This window comes from Gymnoscopelus braueri (genome assembly GCF_963280865.1).
Source record: "Gymnoscopelus braueri genome assembly, chromosome: 13".
Lineage (NCBI taxonomy): Eukaryota > Metazoa > Chordata > Actinopteri > Myctophiformes > Myctophidae > Gymnoscopelus > Gymnoscopelus braueri.
The window spans coordinates 47,987,548-48,006,098 of record NC_137615.1 but is presented as its reverse complement, the minus strand read 5'-3'; the positions used below and the strand labels follow the sequence as shown (position 1 = coordinate 48,006,098).

The following is an 18,551-nucleotide window of genomic DNA, read 5'->3' as shown; positions in this document are numbered from 1 at the left end:
GTGCGTGTGCACAGTTTCGCAGTGACCGGGCCAACGGTGCCGGAGATTAGCTGTTCACAGACAGACACACGGACGGACGGACGGACACACGGACGGACGGACGGACGGACGGACACACGGACGGACGGACGGACGGACGGACGGGGTGCAAAACATACTCTTGCCATGCCTTTCGGCCTGGCGGAGACAATAAAACATGTACTAGGCAGACGGACAGGTCTGATAGACTGACAACATCACGCCTTGTGCAAATATCACTTCTCATTTTAGGCCAGTTGACTCACCACTTTCAACCTAGTGACGGTGTCCATATTTTGGACATGTTATGGTATAGATCTTTCAGTTAATAGAAGAAAATTGCATAGAAAGAGGCTGATAAGATACTGCTGTGACTGTCTAATTAAACTGGGCACACTGACGTCGCAATTCAGTGTGTTTTTCAGACAACCAGCTGCGCTCCTGAGCTGCGCCTCCCCTCGCCTCGCCTCGCAACACACACACACACACACACACACACACACACACACACACACACACACACACACACACACACACACACACACACACACACACACACACACACACACACACACACACACACACACACACACACACAAAGCCTGTTCCAGAGAAAAGAAAAGGTGTCAATAAACTAGCCTCCCCAAATCACTGATTGGATGTCAAAATGTAAATTGACCCGCCTCCCCCTCCCGCTGATTGGATGAGTCAGAGAATGACCTATGCTGCCCTCAGAATAAATTGCAATACCCATCAACTCCATGCACACCTTCAGCAACATTTCGGTTGTCAAGACTTCAGCTCCAGTTATTGACATTTTAAGCATCTATACTTGTCAACTGAAACATTCTTCTCAAACTTTGTTCCAACTCAGAAGCATTGACAGGTAAGCTTTCTCATTCTGAATATTTAGCATTAACTTAATAATAATAATGATAATAATAATAATAATAATAATAATAATAAACAGGATTGCTACCTCGCCTTTGTTGTTTAATCAATCTGCTGCGGAACAATATATCAATTAATGTTGATCAATAGGGACTTTTTTTTAATCCCATTTAGATTTTTTAAACCACACTTTACAGCGGCATATTGGGGCCAACTAGGTGGGGTCACTGGGGGAAGAAAAATTGCGGGAGTGGAGTGAGGGTGGTTAATCGCAAATTTGCGAGTTTAAAAGGAGTATTAACCCAGTTAATATTCCTATTAAACTCGCAAATTTGCGAGGTTTATGTATAAAAACTAATCTGAATAGTATATTTAAGAAAGCTCATCCCTTCACTTTAGATCACGGGTGGGCATCTTCTTGTTCTAGAGGGCCATACTGACTTTGATCATGTGAGAGAAGGGCCAAAACTTTCAATTCAACAGTGCTGAATTATATTAACAAATGCATGAATTTGGTAGACACAAAATTATGTCTCTTTATTTTATTCTTTACAGCTGTATGTGTCACTCTGGTGAACTCTGAGGTTACAATGAAAATATTACTGATATCAAACAATCCATCGTTTGAACTAACCAAGCACTCAAATAACACTTAAACGAACCTTCTACTTTATATCTTGTCTTATATGCACCACTTCACAGGTCACTGATGAGACACCACTAGTTTTTATGTTAAATATGGACTCAAGGCAGACAGTTTTACAATTATAATAAACATTTGATCAGGTATGGACTCAAATTGAAAATACTATTTGTCAATATTTGGAATTTAATTCAATTTATTTGCATCAAAATGTTCTGCCTTTTTTATTTAGATTTTTAGGGAACCATTGGTTCCCTAAAGATACTTACTTATTTATTAATATAAGCAAGTCGGCCTAACCACGTATGTCGTTTATAAGTTATTGAAAAAAGACAATGCCATCGAACACCCCACGGAAATCCTAATTGTATCTTTATCCCTGTCTCACAGTGTTACTGATGCACTTATTATAGCATATTTTCGAAAACATTTGTAATTTAATCCACAATACATATGTCATTCTCTTTTGTAGAATGGGCAAAATCACCATTAACTACCCAACCAGTCTGCACCAAAGTCTCCCCCAACCCCTGGAACATGGCAAAGTGGTGGAATCAAGTCCCGGCAAGCTCGTAATTGAGAAGTGTGACTTCGCTCTATATGGCTGTGGTGGCTGGGTTCAATTCCAGAAGAAGAATCCAACTGATAATCAATACTCTGTGCTTTACACCTATGTTGATTACGCGGCAACCGACGGAAAGAACAAATGGACCAAGAATGATCTACACCTAGAGTTTACACACAGAGTTGCTGATGCACAGATGATTGTCGATATCAATTTCTAAAACAACCAATTCTCTGTTTCTTTCTTCTTCTTTTCTTCTCCCCCTGCTTTACTCCCCCTCCTCCATTCCTATTTGCACTCATACCTAATATTCATGATATGCTTGATGTAATATTGATCTACTTCTGAATTTTGCTTCATAAATATCACTGATATTTCACCTGGGAACCCCTTTTACTTTATGGCAAGGAAGGTACAGAGCATTGGTTGCCACTTAATGCTGTAATAACTTCAATAAAGCAGTACAGCTCTTACAGTGTGTGGGTTATTGGTCTCATACTGAATAAACGATTAACGGTTTACAAGAATGAAAGGAGAGAAATGTAAACTATGCATCACCTGTATTTCCAAAGTAGTTATAAACATAAGAGGATATTTTATCTGTAGGTATAATCCTAAAGGAAGAGTATATAAACAGCATGGGAAGTGAAGAGAAGACCAGTGATGAGCATGAAACTGGATATATTCGAGGGCTTATGATAAATGTCATCAGTGCATATGCCCCACAAGTGCGATCGAAAAAGGGTGTGCAATCGAAAACATCTAGAAGAGTTCTGGAGTCAGCTAGATGAAGTGGTAGAGGAGATACCCAGGGGGGGAGAGTGGTGATTGGAACATACCTCAATGGGCATGTAGGGGAGGGGGACAGAGGGGATGAGGAGGTGATGGGTATATGGTGTTAAGGAGATAAATTAAGGACAGATGGTGCTGGACTTTAAAAGCATGGAAATGGCTGTGGGGAACACCTATTTCAAGAAGAGGGAGGAACACAGGGTGATTTATACGAGTGGAGGTAGGAGCACACAGGTGGACTACATTTTATGTTGGAGGTGCTAGCCTGAAAGAGATCGGAGACTGTAGTTTAAATTCCTGGGGTTAACTATCCTAGTATTCGGGAGTATAGAAGAGAAGTGAAGAGGAGAGTGCAGGCACAGTGTAATAAAGTGTCAGGAGTTATTTGTGACAGAAGAACTTTGGTGTTGTACATTTCTTGAGGGCACAAAGGTCAAATACCAGGGCAGGAAGGCCATTCAATAAAACGTTTAGTCCATTGAAATAATTAATTGAATTTAAGGGTTAAGAGTGATTTTAAATTGAATATGTAGACTATCTGCAGTGAAATAAATAAATTATGGTATTTACAATCTGATCTATGCTCCATGCACCAATAAAAGTCACTGGATTGGTTTAAAGATGGGGTCTCAGGGGAGTTAAGAATTCAGAATCTCAACAAAAGACACCGGTGTCTACATGACAAGAAAGAGGCACTGGTGTCTACATATTGACAAGAAAGAGACAAAAGAGAAAGTGGTAGTCATCTGGGGCATTAAGGCCACTTTGGCCTTAGGGCATGCCATGTTTTGAGGGGTACAAGGCCAAACTGAGGGGGAAACGACGGCCATGGCCTTCGTGGTCTCCCTGAAATTCCTGCCCTGGGTGGCACAGACTAACAGACAGGAGGCGGGGCCGAAAGAAGAAGATTCAACAATGTATAGCATTATACCTACATGTCTGGCAAGTGTCCTGTAAAACTGGTAACATTACTTTAAAGGGATGAGTGGTAGGCCCCCATAATGCTATATTCATCCTGTCAATAAGTGCCTATTCAAAAGTACTGTCTATTTTATGTTTTACTGATTATTTTTAAGACTTAAATGCATCTAGAAGAACCCCAATTATGATGTGTTTATTTGTCCGTATGCAGTATTATGTCCATGCAGTATTATTACAAAAACAGCATCTATGTGTATCACAAAATGAAGCATTCAGGTAATGTTAATATGAGCATATTGTTTGGGTAATTTCCCCAAACAATAATTATACGTAGATGTTCTTGGGTATCCAAATTAGCAATATCCAAATTAGCAGAACACATCTGTTCCAGCAGGGGGAGCCACTATCACATAAGATAGGTTACTGATTGTTTGACTATTTCACTGATATGTTTTAAAAATTATAATACATCTTCTAGAACACTGGTTCCCAAACAGTGGGTCTTGAACTGAAATGTTTAGGAACCACTGTTCTAGAAGGCCAATGATGAAGTGTTTTTGTCTGAATATGGCACATGCAGAATAAGACAAAACCAACAGGGTCCAGGGGTTTGGTTTGATTTATTTAGGATCAACTAAGCTGTGAACTGTGAAGCAAGTTGTGACAGTGTAGCTCTGCTATTTCCAGCATGTGACACTGTTGTACAATAAAGTATAAATCAAGCTTAAGGCACTATGTAGAATGTACTGCTAACTGAATGTCCTTTGGCATTGTCAAGGCATTCTGTATAGGGGTACTCAGAACATAAGGACACAATAATGAGATAGAGACAACAACTCAGATCTTAAATCTCGGTTGTGATTGGATATCCCTGCCCCCGAAGTTGTGGGGCACCAATCAGGGCCCAGTTTGCAAATGCAAAAATACTTTAAAAAAAGAGTAGAACAGTATAATACAACAAATAAATAGTAACATCAGCATCTACAGTGAAGTTGTAGACAGTACAGTTGCAAAAGTACCTGCAACAAAACATAAGTGGGTTCCAGGTGAGGTGATTTGAACAAAGGTGCCATCTTTACACTCAAGTTGTCATCAGTTGAGTTTTAGTGAAATTGTGAATTTGTTGTAGGCTTCTTTCAGTGACAAATGACAATACCCTTATTGCATAAACAAAACATCCAAAACCTTTAGATACACAGCCAATTTCATCCAATCAGGAAAGAGAACTCACACAGGATACAGATTAAACATGTGAAATGTTAAGTGATGACACAAAGACACAATTAAAATTGGAACACTAAATGGGCACTCTCTCCTGATTGGCTGAAATTGGAATCAGGTCATTGTTTCAGGTGGAACTTTTAAGGATGAGGCACCTTTCAAAACAGAGTTACAACGTGCTTTACTTCAAATTATTATCCCCATAAACAATAATAAAGCAATAGACAGTCAGTGCATCAATAAATAAAAAATCTAGTGTGTAACAATGATTTAAAAACATATTTTACATCCATAATATCCACAGACAGGTCAACATGTGTGCTCATCGGCACTAGATGGCGCCCAAACGTAAGTTTTCAGTCTGTCACACTCACACACAACCCCATAGTTTAACAAGATGTATGTTAAACCAATTTTTGTTCCCTATTAACTTGTATGAATAAAATGTCATCTATGGGCTTAGCAGATGAAATTAAGCTTGGTTGCTAAAAGCTACATGTTGGCCAATTAGAAGAATTAGCATAATGAGCGAATTTATTACCAATAACTGGAAATCGCCTTCATTTTGTTTCCAGTTAACTTAGAAAGGTGATTTAAGAATCTAAGTAGGCTACATGTTTGTGATGTCCAGAAATTCATCTATTATCATGGTGAAGTCATGCAACCTTTCTTAATTAGCATAATTTGCATTAATGATGTCAACATTAGGAAAGGGCTATATAGGTTTTGCTTTTAGTCAACATAATTAGGTTATTTTACAGTCTACATCTATGTGGTGATGTCCATAAATTAATCTCTTGCCTTAACTAAATTATGCAGCCTTTCCTCATTTGCATACATTATGTAATATTAATTAGGTCAAAACCAAGAAATAGCAATTAGAAAGGTGATCTTAGAGTCTATGTTTGGATGTCCAGAAATTAATCTCTTGCCATAACAAAGTAATTAATCTAGTTCCATGTCCATTTATCCATTTTCCACCTTCTCACAACAGCTCACAACTCTTGTATACGAAATCACTGAAGGGCTTTGGGCATGAAGTACGCACACCACACTGGACCTGTAGCTCTACGTCATGACTCATCCTGTGGAGTGACATCATGACTCTTATTTTTATATACATTTTGTATCTTTTGAAATGATAAATTTTTCTTTGTAGGAAACGGAAAAAATGGGGATATTTACCCACAGAAAATAGTGTGTCCACAATCCAAAAATGGGCCCCGAAAAAATGTGTCCGCAACCAACAAATGGGTCTAAAACAGTGCTCTAGATTGTAGTGCTCCAGGGGCCTATTACACGAAAGGCGAATTAAATAAGCCTGGGCTTAAGTCAAATCCTGGTTTGACAAAGTCGCCAGGGGCCTGTTCCTCAAAAGGTGAATTAGAGCTAAAGCCTGGCTTTACCACCTATCCTGGCTTAATTTAGCCAGGATTAGAGCTGAGTCGGTTCCTCAAAAGGAACTCACTTTCTACCAAAGTGGTCTTGCAAATGTGGAGTTATTGCGTGTCTCGTCCCGTCCCCCGCTCATCCCGTCGCGGTCAACCCCCCCGTCCCGTCCCGTCCCGTCCCGTCCCCCGTCCGTCCCGTCCCGTCCCGTCCCGTCCCGTCCCGTCCCGTCCCGTCCCGTCCCGTCCCGTCCCGTCCCGTCCCCCGTCCCGTCCCCGTCCCGTCCCGTCCGTCCCGTCCCGTCCGTACGTCCTGTTGCCCGTCCGTCGCAACACACACACACACACACACACACACACACACACACACACACACACACACACACACACACACTCTGTGTGTGCTTGCAATACTTTGCCACGCTTTCTCCCTGGATCTATTTATTGCGGTCGCGTTTCCTTTTCTGTTTCCTTTTTCCTTTTCTGTTTCACTTCCTCATATGCTTGCATGAGCTTCTGCTGTTCGGCCACAGAGAAAAACGCTGCTCGAGTTTTGTTCCCCGCTGCCATGATTGGTCAAGTTCAAGGAATCTGCGCTCGAGTTCATGGTCTTTTATAGAAATACGTCGCCAGCGAATCGCCGCCCATTCAGCCTGGCTTCATTATCCTGGCTTGGCGTCTGAGGAACGGAATAAACGAGGCTTTTCGGACCCGACTTTGTCAAGCCTGGATTTGGCTTAAGGCCAGGCTTTTTTAATTCACCTTTTGAGGAACAGGCCCCAGGTTTATTCCGTTTCATGAACGCCAAGCCAGGCTGAAAAGGAGCGACTTTGTCGAGCTAGACCTTGTCAAGCCAGGCTGTGTCGAGCCACGATGGTAAAGCCAGGCTTCATAAAAGACCATGAAAGTCGATAGCAGAATCCTTGAACTTGACCAATCATGGAGCCCAAAACCAGAGTGGCGTTCTTCTCTGTGGCTGAACAGCAGCACTGCAGCAGCTCATGGAATCATACAAGGAAGTAAAATGTATAATAAGCAAGAAAGGAAACACGGCCGCAATAAATAGATACAGGGAGAAAGCGGGGCAAAGTATTGCCGACAAATTAAATGCACAAGTCGTCCAAAAATATATACAATTTATATATATAGTCCATAAATATATAATTCTGTTAGGCTTAAACATGAGGAGTTTAAGTGAATATCGCCTACTAATCTACATGCGCCATGCATGCAATGTTGAGATTACATGGAATCCATCTACTGTATGTATATATCTGCAGTGCCGTCCACGGGAGTAACGGGGGTTCCCGGGGGGTCGCCGTTACCCGCGGCGGTAAGGGGGGGGGTTCCCGTTGCGGTAACGGGGTCGCCGTTACCCGCGACGGCAACGGGGGGTCCCCGTTGCGGTGACGGGGGTCGCCCTTACTCGTGGCAGTATAAAGGGCAATCGGGTCAAAAATAATTTCTCCATTGACTAGAAATTGATATGATGTATGTATGTATATATATGTATATGTATGTATATATATGTATGTATATGTATGTCAGACATTTTTTATAATCTAAAAAAAAACTAATATATTACCAAACATCTACAATGAACAATAGTGTTAACAGAGTGACTGACATATCACATGAGTCATTGTGACACAATTATGATTCATGGTCACACACTATTTCGGTAATATAATTAAATTGATATTATGTGGTGCATATACGATCTGAATGCTGCTTCTCCTCTTTAGTTCTGACTCTGGGTTCAGAAAACCGGCCTGTCCCTTGCAAAATCACTTGGTGAGTTTTAAAAACTAACATGTTTCAGTTTAGAGATAAAACAAGCTGCTAACTGATTGTGCAGTGTTTGCACACAGTTCACTAAAATCAGTTCAGTGTTTTACACGACTATCTCCCGCGCGCGCGCACGCGCACGCGCACGCGCACGCACACGCACACGCACACACACACACACAGGAAAAATAAAAAGTTGAAAAACCAGCTGAAAAACCAGGCTCCCCAACTCACTGGATTGGATGTCAAAATGTGAATTACCCCGCCTCCCCCTCCCGCTGATTGGATGAGTCAGAGAACCAATATCATGCAACGCTGCCCTCAGAATGCCATCGACTATGTGCACACCTTCAGCAACATTTCGGTTGTCAAGATTCAACTTATTGAAATTTTAATAAGTTGTTCTACTTGTCTATACTGAAAAGTTCCTCTCAAACCTAGTTCCAACTCAGAAGCATTGACAGGTAAGCTTCCTCATTCTGAATATTTAGCATTAACTTGTTTAAAAAGTAATCATAATACTAATACTAATATTAATACTAATACTAATAATAATAATAATAATAATAAAAGGATCGCTACCTCACCTTTGTTGTTTAATCAATCTACTGCAGAACAATATGGACAATATAAATACATTTTGATCAATAGGGATTTCTTTTTTATCACATTTAGATTTTTACACATGCTTTCTTCTCTTTTTTTTTGCATATTGGGGCCAACTAGGTGGGCTCACTGGGGGAAGAAAGATTGCGGGAGTGGAGCGAGGGTGGCTAATATTCCTATTAAACTCGCAAATTTGCAAGTTTATAAACTCAGCCATTTCTGAAATTTAAACTTGTATTTTTCAGAGAAAAAAAGTCTGAATAGTACAGTATATTTAAGAAAGCACATCCCTTCACTTTAGATCATGGGTGTAGTTAGGGAATTTTAGCAATATGTGTGGACCATCTGTGAAAAAATGTACTACCAATAGCTTTCTTCACCAATGTGTTCTTATAGGTGTCTAGAATCACCTCTCAATTAATGTAAACCCAAATCCTCGTGGAAAATCCTGGAGAGCCAATCAAAGTCAAGGAGCCCAGAGGGCTTGGGTGAAAAATATGAAAAAAAATAAAAGTCTAAAATCAACTTGTGAGGTGTCTAACTACGGGTTTTGAGGGGTGCTGAATCCATTCCAACCATTATTTTTGAGTAAAAATGTCTCCTGGCCATATAATATTGGTATATTGGTTATTGTTAAGCTGTAATGTAAAGCACAGTGTATAATCAACGGTAGGGGATTGGAGTGTTGTTGAATTGATTCTATTCTGAAAAATAAGATAAGAAAATATTGCTAAACACTTGATAAGAGTGTACACCTACTGTGCACATGCTCAGTGGGATACACTGTCTGCATGTGGGGACTTAAGGAGCCCCAAGGGCTTCGGTGAAAAAAAAGAAAAGTCTAACTAGGGGTTTTCAGAGGTGCTGACTCTAATCCAACCATTAGTTTTGAGTAAAAAAACCACTCATTTTCCATAACAACATATTTTATTACATATTACAAGAAAAATGTAAAGTAAGAAATGTGCATTATTGATGAAACCTGGTGTCAGTCTTCAGGAGGGGCGAACTCCACTTGCGACCGCGACGGGTCGCTTCGACCGCTGCCTGACTCGTCGCAACGGGTGCCCATCGTCTCGACGGGTGCCTGACTCGTCGCGGGTGCCTGACTCGTCGCGACGGGTGCCCATCGTCTCGACGGGTGCCTGACTCGTCGCCACGGGTGCCCATCGTCTCGACGGGTGCCTGACTCGTCGCGACGGGTGCCCATCGTCTCGACGGGTGCCTGACTCGTCGCGACGATTGCCCATCGTCTCGACGGGTGCCTGTTTTTGTCGGCGTTTCACCCGTGCGTCGGAGAACGGGCGCTCGTGGTCGCATCTGCCTCTCTCCCTCCTTCCCTCCTTCCTATGTGTGTGCTTCCCCCCCCCCCCCACCCGACCGCCTCCCCCTGTGGGGTAGGGGGTCGGGTGGGGGTCCCTGCGGACCTTTGGGGGGGGGGGGGGTCCCCTTGGGAATCCCTTTACGCATGCCTTCATTTGTCCCCGTGAATTAGGGCTGCATTCCCGAAGTTAACTTTCAATTTGATTGCTTCCATTATTTTAATCCAATAACCATATGTTGCATCACATTTTATCGATTGATATAACTTCAATAACCTCTGGAAATAAGGAATTTGTGTGAATGTGACTTGGTGATGAAGTGATGGGACTGAAGATGCCAGGAGGAGGAGGTGGGAAATGAAAGAGCGGCCTTGGGGAATGATTCGGATTGCATAGTTGAAATGCCCGAGGAGTGAGAGGAGTTGCTGCTTTGTGCACTGGGGGACGTCGAGATAGTTGGAGATGAGCAGTGATATCCGATTGAGTTTGTCCGGGGGAAGTGATGCTTGAAAAGTAGTGGAGTTGAGGGTGATGCCAAGGAACTCAAGGGTGGTGGAGGGACCTTCCGTTTTTTCGGCCGCGAGTGGTATTCCGAGCTGCTGGAAAACGTTTTTTTGTGTTGCGAGGCTTCTTGCTGGTGGTGCTGATGGGGGATCGACCGTGAAGAAGTTGTCGAGGAGGTGGACCAGGTGAGGGAGTTTGTAATTGTTTGTGAGGATCCAGCAGAGGAGTTCAGATAAATTGTCAAACAGTTTTGGACTGCTTTTACAGCCGAACGTGAGGCGCACTGCAAAAATAATAAGCAGTCCTCCCAGAAGACTCCGAAGAGGTGCCACGAGTCGGGATGGAGAGGCAAAACTTTGAAGGCGGAGGTGATATCCGCTTTAGATAGCCAGGCCCCGCGGCCTGCGAGGCGGATGAGGGTTATTGCATTGTCGACTGTGGCGTACTGGAGAGAGTAGTCATCACTGGGGATGAGAATGTTTATGCTGGGGACGGAGGTGCCATGGGGTGAGGAGAGGTTAATGATCAGTCTTTTCTTGCCGGAATATTTGCGGGTGGCTACGCCGATGGGGCTGATGCGGTAGGTGGGGAAGGGAGGGGAAGAGAATGGACCGATCATGAAGCCGTTTTTAACCTCTTTTTGGAGGAGGGTTGTGACTGTCTCTGGGTCGGTGGTGGCTGAAAGGAGGTTCTTGCAAGTGTGGTTGGATGAGGGTGAAGTGATGAGTCCGGGAGAAAAAACGAAGTTGAGGCCGTCGATGAAAAAATTGATGAATTGGGGATTGGGATGATTGGAGAGTTCCTTGGCTAATGCGGCAAACACTGGGTTGGGAGGACAAGACATCACAGTGGGGTTAGGTACGGGGGCACCAAGTGCATTGTGGGGGGGGCCCCCAAAAGGTGGAAAATTGGTCTGGAAAACACCAGTTGGTGGGGTTGGTAACCAGAATAAAGAGGGGGGAGGTAGGAGGGAGGTGCCGCCTGCTGCAGGTAATGGGACGGAGGGACAAACGATGCCGAAGGGAGAGGAGCAGGCATGTGGGGCACGTGAGATAGGTGGGGGGGGTGGGAGGGAGGTGCAGCTTGCTGCGGGTGGTGGGAAGGATGGACAAACGACACAGTAGGGAGAGGAGCCATAGGGATGGGAGCAGGCACATGTGGAACATGAGTAGTATAATTAATAAGTGGATTAATACTACCCATTTCTGGTTTGTTTGGTACAAAGCTTGTTGTTACCACCATCGGTGTGGCTGGATGGCTCGGTAAGAAAGCCTGGTGTTGGAAAGTGGTGTCACTGTCATCAGCCCGCAACGGAGCTGCCGGCCGCGTGACGTCACCACCGCGCGACGAAGCGGCCCGTCGCGCAGCGTTACCGCCTCACGACGAGACCACCTGCCGCGCGATGTCACCGCCACGCGACGGAGTGACCCCCCGCTCGGCGACTCTGCTGCTAGGTGTTGATGGAACGGCCCGCCGCGCCGCGTCAGCGCCGCTCGATGGAGCAGCCAGCTGTGCCACGTCACCGCCACGCGACGAAGCAGCTGGCTGCGTGACGTCACGGCCACGTGACGGACCGGCGTTGTTGTTGTTGTTGTTGCTGTTGCCGTTTCGTGCTGTGGTGCTGCAGCTCCGGTCCGGTTGTGTTGTGGTGGATTGGAACAGGTTAAACAGTGCCTGTTTCGAGGCAGAGCGGGCGAACCTGACCCCTTTGGCTAACAAAGCCCTCTGGATTCCGGTTTTGTTCCAGTCGGTAATAAGGAGTTGGAGGGAGGCGACGGGTTTCCCGGATCGGTGAGTGGGATTACGGGATGACTGGTGCTGCTATGATTGTGACGGGTCCCGCTGGTGTGGGGTGGGCCTGCGGCTGGTCCGGTTGTGAGGTGGGGTGATGGGGAACTCCCGTGGTGTTCTGTTGAGCGAAAACGCGGAGCCAGGAGGAGGGATGGTGACTGTGGATCTGACCGGGCGTCTATTTGGTGGAGTGTCCGGAACGTACTGGGCCGAGTCCGGGAAGGCAGGAACCGCATCTTGAGGTAGCTGGATCTGGTGAGTAGGTACCGGTCCTGGGGCGGCCGCCTGGCCGGCCCCGACATATAGATCCTCATCATCGGAGGCGTTAACATTGAGAATGTGTGCCATTCTTAGCTAGTAGCTAGAGTGTTAGCAAAGTTAGGACAGGTAAGGTTTGAGAGATAAGTAACAAACTAAGCTCTCAACGAACGTAGTGTGTGCTTGTTTACAAGAAACTAGCACGCCGCCATTGTTGGACTCTGGGTTTAAATACCCCGGTAGTTGGCAGGGGAGGAGTTGTCAGCTTGGTTGGAGATAGGTGAGTGGTTGGCACTGGTTGGCATGGGTGGAGTTGCTGGTGGCTGGTCAGAGAAGTGATTGATTGTCTTCTCCTTGGTCAACCTCCTGAACCTCAGTTGTACCAACTCCATTAGCTGTTGTGTGGAAATGAGAAAAAAGTCCCCCCGCCCCCTTATATGTTGCCTAGAACTGGATAATTGATTGAGATCATGTGATCAGTGACATAGGCAAGGTGTACTTTTGGCCTCAGCCAAAAGTACACCTTGCGTATGTCACTGATCACATAGCCTGAAAGAGCTAGACCTATCGAAGGTCTTGAAGGGCGGATCCAAAGCCTTGCGCTCTGTACCAGCGCTGCTCCCTATTGCTTCACCAAAATGTCCCCGCCTCCCCTTTAGAATAGATATAAAAATCATTTTATTTGTTTTTAAAGCACTAAATGGACAAGCACCACCCTACATCGCTGAACTGATGGCCCCCCCGGACAGCACCCGGCCATTGAGATCCTCTGACCAGAGGCTTCTCAAGGTTCCGAACGCCCGGTTGAGGCAAAAAGGTGACTGAGCCTTTTCCGTGGCTGGCCCAAATTTGTGGAACAGCCTTCCATCCACTGTTAGGTTCGCCCCCTCCCTGGACACTTTCAAATTCCGACTCAAAACACACCTCTTCTCCCTAGCTTTTGATCCACCCGAGATTTGTCTCTATCCAGCCTGCACCCCCCCCCCCCCCCCATGCTCTTATCTTGTGGTCTGTCATTGTTTTTAACTTTAGCTGTTTTTGAAATGTTTTTGCAATGATGTTTATTTTTCGTTTATTTATTTTTATGTTGTTTTTTATTATGCTGTACAGCACTTTGGTCAACCTGGTTGTTTTTAAACATGCTTTATGAACACAATTGACTTGACTTGACCAGAACTGGATAATTGATTGAGGTCATGTGATCAGTGACATACGCAAGGTGTACTTTTGGCTGAGGCCAAAAGTACATTATGACACATTATGACACTGCTCACATGACAACACAGAAACACAAACATTTTTCCTTGACTTTATTGACCAGGGTCTAGGCCCGTTCATATCAATTTGGCAACGGCGATATGTACAACATGTCAACTGTTTCAACAACCACACATTTCATCTTTATCATGTCAGGCCAGATAGCATTAACAGTTCCAGTTTTTCTAACCTCATGAATGAAAGTACTCTGTATATTTATCTGCATCTTTACGTACAGGCCTGCTAGATTTCACAAGTACCTCAACAGAGTTTGGCACACGAACACAATGCAGCAATTTGATGTGAGCACTCTTGTTTAAAAAGAACCGAGTCATTAATTAAACAAAATGTGCCATCTTTCAAGAATACAGCACTGTTGTATCTCTTCTTTAATCTGTCATAGTTTTGACTGTGATACAGAACCCCATCAATCAAAAAAACGGTTGCAAAACCAGAAGCAGTTGCTTATAGTTCCACCTAACTTTGAAATGGCAAGCCTATATGAAGTTGAAATATTTATTTTCACTGGTGGATGGCCAAAACCTCTGACACTTTCATTTAGCATTTCACCATTGTGTTTTTCTTTTATTAAGGTAAAGTTATTCAACAAAAGATTGCACCTTTTCATGTTCTGGGTTGATAGTGTGCTTGGCCTTTTCTGGCAATTCCCTCCACAATAGAAATGTGCTAACTATTTGTGAGGGGACATACTGTGTTCCATGAAAATACTTCACGAGTGCGCCCATATTGGACTCAAATGAAAAGGTTGACATAACCCCAGAGTTTGACAATTTGAGCAGTGTGTGTGAGCAAGTGCACATTAAAAGTCATGTTGTTTTTCCCATACAATCTTGGGAACTCAATAACAAACTTTTTAAGAGCTAGCTCTGATACCAAGATGCTTCCAGTCTTAATGTTATCCTGCAACAATGTGTATATGCCAAACACCAGTAGGAACAAATGGTTCCAAAATGTGGCAGGGAATATGCCTTTCAATACAGGCAGAGCATAGAAAAGGAGAAATGCTCGCCACTCTGAAGCTTTCCAGAACCTCCTATCACTCGAAAGTGACCTTGGTGTCCTAGTGATCTCAACAGGTGGTTTGATTTTTACAAGTCGCCTATCAACTTCATCAATCTCATTGCCAATGTACCAGGGAGATCCACTGTTTGTTGACTCAAACCACAATTTACAGAGTTGCCTAGTGACTCCCAGGCACACATTGTGTTGATATTCTGGAATGAAGCCGTTTATAATTTCGAAGTATTTAAGCTTCATTACAGGAGATGGTCCTTTGACTCCATACACTGGCTCATCAGTTGTACCTAACATTGCATGACTGAAGTGATCTCTCTCATTTCGAAGTGGGGGTTCAGGTTGTTCATATGGATATGATCTACAGTACCACCTTTGTGTAAACAAAAGTCACAGCCATAAAAACCATTAAACTGTTTAGTATTACAAAGCAATGGACGGGCCACAGAGTCAGAGCTACAAATCAGCACAAACACTTTAGAAATATGGCCGTTTCCCTGTCTGTCTTGCCATGTAATACCTTCAGTTTCTAATGATGAGGCTTCTTGAACAAATGGTGTGAGTAATGCAAACATGGATGGTTTAGTTGGCCCAAACCATAATGCTTGCATCAACACATGCCTTTTCCTCATGTCCGGTTTCAGTTCAATAATCTGACACTGAATAGGCCAAATGCTGCATTTAGAGCTTTTGAACACTGGTGCACCATCACAGTTCCAACTTAGTGTCAAGTCATCTTTCCCAAGTACTCCACTATCACACAACCTTTGGTATTCTGCACCAGACTGTATGTCAGATATAACACCAAACAATCTTATTTTTTTCAGTGAGACTGACATGTTCTTGCAGAAGCTGTTTAATCTGTGCATACAGGGGAATGACAAGAAAATATATGCCCTTTTTCAAACTTGTCTTGGCCTCAAATTCTGTGTTGCAAAAGTCACAATGAGAGTAGTCTCTCGTCACCAGACAGCTATTCCACAATCTCTGAATGCTATATAGAGTCTGGAACTCCACTTCCCGAAAGCTGTTTAACGGAAGTTGTTCAGACCGGAAAGACATTCGACCAATCACGACGCGGTGCCCGCGGACCTGTAGTCCCAGTGGAAACAGAACCGAGGTGGAAGCATAGAGTCATAGGAGCGGTAGATTCATGTTATTTGTGCGAGGATTGTTTATCACAGAAAACTGAGAAAAGTATCATGGAATTAACGCCGAAAAAACTGTGAAAGAAGACAATAGTAGACATAAACGATGTTTATGAGATTCGTTGATTCCAGTCGGACTCCTTTGCGCCACTGCACAATGCTGAAACGGAAGTGGGTAGGGGAGGGGCATCCGCTTTCCCCTTACACATGATCAGAGCTTCCGAGTCCTAGACTGTATGCCGGAAACATTTGTAAATTGTGGGAGGCAACAGTCTGGTAACGCGAGACTACAATGAGAGGGGCAATGTGCACCAATACCAAGATATGTTAAACACTTTTCACAATAAAAGTTAATTTCAAAATGAGATGAACTTCCAAATTCTTTGTGGAAAAGATAGTGTGAGGGTAGAATCAGACCTGGAAACATTATATTAAACAATTCCAGTAAATGAGTAAGTGCTTTGCCTGTGATATTGTTCCGCAACACACAGGTCATCAGCATCAACACACGTTCTTCTTTTGAAACATCTGCACCAGGATACAGGGGCGTGTCACCATCTGATCCGTATTTACTGCCCTATAGATACAAAGACAAAAATAGACAGAAAGCAAGTATAAATGAGTACCTGTATGAGTAGCAGCAGACAGGAATATCAGTCCAGCATAAGATATTTTATTCAACGTTTGTCAGAGAAATGTTTCATTGTTAATTGTCAAGGTTTGTTTTAGTGTCCTTAATTTTTTTCCCCTAAAGTGCTTGGAGTGGCAAAGCTTAAAATAAATATGTCAATAATACTGGATTTCATTGTCAAAATGGCTTATTTTGCAGTGAGTGAAAATAAAACTAGACGCGTCGCAATTCAGGGCAATTGCAGAGTGTGTTTGCGCCGACGCGAGTCGCGGGTCGCTGCCGCCGGGACTCGAGGAATACGCTGGGAGGAATACCGTCGGAGGCTGCGCCAATTACATTGTCACGCAACTCCTGAGATCACTTGCGTTTCATTTTGAGAAGATTGGTCCCCCCAACATATGTTTTTTGCATCAAAAGGTTACATTTTGAGCATTTGTGGCGCCCCCTATGGCGCCCCCTATTGATCAAAGTGGAAATTCTTTTGGGGATTTGTTGAGTAAACCACACTTGACATGTGATTCAAATTTGGGATTGACTGGACGTTTTGTTCGTGATTTGTGGGCTTTTTTTGTAAAACGGGCCCCTCCCACTAACTTTGGAAGCCATTTACGGACGAACGGTATGGACTATCAAAATTCTGTTTCGGTCCAGATTATCGCATGGGTCCAGAGATCATGTATACCGATTTTTGTGAAATTTGGACAAAATATATGGGAGGAGGAGCTAAAAGTGTGTTTTGAAGAAAATTCAAAATGGCGGAAAATGTATCCTGATGCAAATGGGCGTGGCCTATATGGGGAGTTGCGTCATGACCCAATGAATCTAGGGAAAAGGAAATTTTGATTTTACAACCTACGGTTCAAGAGTTATAGGCCAAAACGTAAAGGAGGCTGTTATAGCGCCACCATGTGGCTGATTAGTGTAATTATTTTCGGACTATTTTATGAACCTCCCCTCCAAATCTGGTAACTCTAGCTCTTACGGTTTCTGAGAAAAAAATACTTGAATTTGAGTTTTTTAACTTTTTCATTAAAGTGGATGGGGAAATTTAATGCACTAATAAATCAATATCAATAAAACTATGCAACCAATCTCTTAGCAAAATACAAGCACACGATTCCCGGTGAGGCCGGTCATTTTGACATATGCCACTAAATTGGGAAAAATAAACTGTGGGAGGAGTTACGATTGGAAATATTGTTTATCTTGAATAATAATAAAGTGTAAGGATTACTATAGTCTGGTTGCCCTGTTAGGGCAACCACACTAATAATAAGCTGCAGCAATTGTTTCAATTTATTAAGCTTTCCGAGTTGATGTTATGATCTATACAGCAACCAGCCACTAGGATGTGTTAGGCTATTTTGTCTTCACCTGATATATAACGAGCATGCATTCTCCTTTCATGACGTTAGCATGGACTGGCTGGTGTACAATTTACGCTACAGTTCTGTAGTAATGAGAGGTAATGTGTTCCTAATAACAACATATTAATTTTTATTAAGCAAAAAGGTAGGCAGAAGTATAATGTGTCATGACGTTAGCCTGGAATAGCTGTTGTACAATTTACGGTACAGTTCTGTAGTAATGAGAGGTAATGTGTTCCTAATAACAACATATTAATTTTTATTAAGCAAAAAGGTAGGCAGAAGTATAATGTGTCATGACGTTAGCACGGAATAGCTGGTGTACAATTTACGGTACAGTTCTGTAGTAATGAGAGGTAATGTGTTCCTAATAACAACATATTAATTTTTATTAAGCAAAAAGGT

General features: G+C 43.3%; 1 long non-coding RNA gene across 1 annotated transcript; it reads left to right on the top strand.

The window, feature by feature from the left end:
• The first annotated feature begins 776 nt into the window (after positions 1 to 776).
• Positions 777 to 2,590, top strand: LOC308098944. Its single transcript, XR_013934329.1, has 2 exons — positions 777 to 904; positions 2,025 to 2,590. It is a non-coding gene; the product is annotated as an uncharacterized lncRNA (long non-coding RNA).
• Positions 2,591 to 18,551: the final 15,961 nt, after the last annotated feature.